This window comes from Arachis ipaensis, chromosome B10 (genome assembly GCF_000816755.2).
Source record: "Arachis ipaensis cultivar K30076 chromosome B10, Araip1.1, whole genome shotgun sequence".
NCBI lineage: Eukaryota > Viridiplantae > Streptophyta > Magnoliopsida > Fabales > Fabaceae > Arachis > Arachis ipaensis.
In genome coordinates this window covers 131,567,273-131,569,157 of record NC_029794.2, presented here as the reverse complement: position 1 = coordinate 131,569,157, position 1,885 = coordinate 131,567,273, and the positions used below count along the sequence as shown (strand labels likewise).

Sequence of the window (1,885 nt, the reverse complement as noted above, 5' to 3'; positions counted from 1 at the left end):
ATAGTATATAAAGTGTAATAACACAACATATATTTTTAAAGAGATTTTTTATTTTCTTCAATAATAAAAATAACTTTTTTTTCCTCCTTCTCTTAATCTCTTCTAGATCATTAAACCATAACATCACAGTTTGAACAGTTTAAGACATGAGATTTCTTCATAGTGCGGTGAGCGTATAGAGCAACAAGCAGATCGCCAGTCCCACCACCGCCGGCGCCACCATCCACCTTTTCCTCTACAACTGCCTCCCAAACGGCTGCGACGTCTCTGTCCTCATTTCATCCACCTCCTTCAACAAAGCCGAGCACGACAATGACATTAACCTCTCCCTCCCCGGTGACAGCTTCAACGCCATCGTCCGAGCCAAAACCGCTCTCGAGCTCGCCTGTCTAAACACCATCTCTTGCGCCGACATCCTCGCAGTCGCCACCCGCGACCTCGTCACCATGGCCGGCAGCCCTTACTACACGGTCACCTTGGCCGTCGCGACGGCCGCGTGTCCAGATCCTCTGACGTCGACGGCAACCTCCCTAAGCCAACAATGCCGATGTCTCAAATCTTTGAGATCTTCACAAAGAGAAGATTCTCCGTTGAAGAAATGGTGGCGCTCACCGGAGCTCACACCATCGGATTAACCAAATCAGCAACGATCTCTATCACCCACGCAACTCACTTTAAAAACTTTGCCAACTCTAACTTTTTATATCCTATCTCACAACACTTATCATATAATAAACTAACCCCAAAATATATATCACTCTTTCTAGCCATCACCTCAAATCCAAAAACCTAAGGAAGCGGCTGCACATGAATGTTGGAGAAAGGTAATACAAGATAAATTTACAGCTTTAAATCAAAACAGAACTTGATGTCTCACTGAACTGCCAAAAAGCAAGAAGGCTGTGGGTTGCAAATGGATTTTTCGGGTAAAATTCAATCCCGATGACACCATAGAGAGGCACAAAGCGAGGCTAGTCGCAAAAGGATTCACTCAAGTACAAGGAGGAGATTATGGTGATAATTTTAGTCCAGTTATCAAAATGACTACCCTACGAATAATGTTAGCATTAGCAACGTCAAAGAAATGGCATTTGAAACAGCTGAACGTCTGTCTTTCTTCATGGAGATTTGGATAAGAAAGTTTATATGAAGATACCACCCAGTTTGGCCATCTCAGGTTTGGTTTGTAAATTACAAAAGTCTCTATATGGGCTTAAACAAGTAAAACAGGCAATGGAACATTAAGCTCACTCAGACTTTTGTGAATGCTAGTTATAAGCAGATCATTCACTCTTCATCAAGAAACAATCCGAAAGCTTCACGGTCATTCTAGTATGACTTGTTTTAATCGGGAATCACATTGGTGAAATCAATACCCCTGGATGACAAATTCAAAATAAAGGATCTTGGTGATTTCAAGTACTTCTTGAGAATAGAAGTAGCACACTTTAACTCTGTAATTCACATTTATCAGCGGAAATACGTCTTTAACATTTTCAAGAATTTTGGTTATCTACATTCTCAAGAATTTTGGTTATCTGCATCTCACCGAATTTTTCGATGCTAACTGGGCTACCCGATACTCGTAGTTCAGTTTACAGTTATTGCTTCGTACTTGGAAACTCTATCGTTAGCTGGAAGAATAAGAAGCAAACCGTAGTTGCCAAGTCCTTTGCAGAAGTTGAATATAAGTCTCTTACTGTTACTACTTGTGAAGCTAGTTAGTTATCTTTCTTAATGGATTTCATTGGTTTGCCGCTTCAAAAGTCTATCACTATATTCTATGACAACTAGTCAGCCATTCACATTGTTAATAATCTCATCTTCCATGAAAGAACTAAACACATTGAAGTGGACTGCCCAGTCTGCCACATTATTCGTGAAA

At 40.8% G+C, this 1,885-nt stretch overlaps 1 pseudogene; it reads left to right on the top strand.

Annotated features, from left to right (window-relative positions):
- LOC107621306 overlaps positions 1–793 on the top strand; it is a 3,824-nt pseudogene extending 3,031 nt beyond the window's left edge.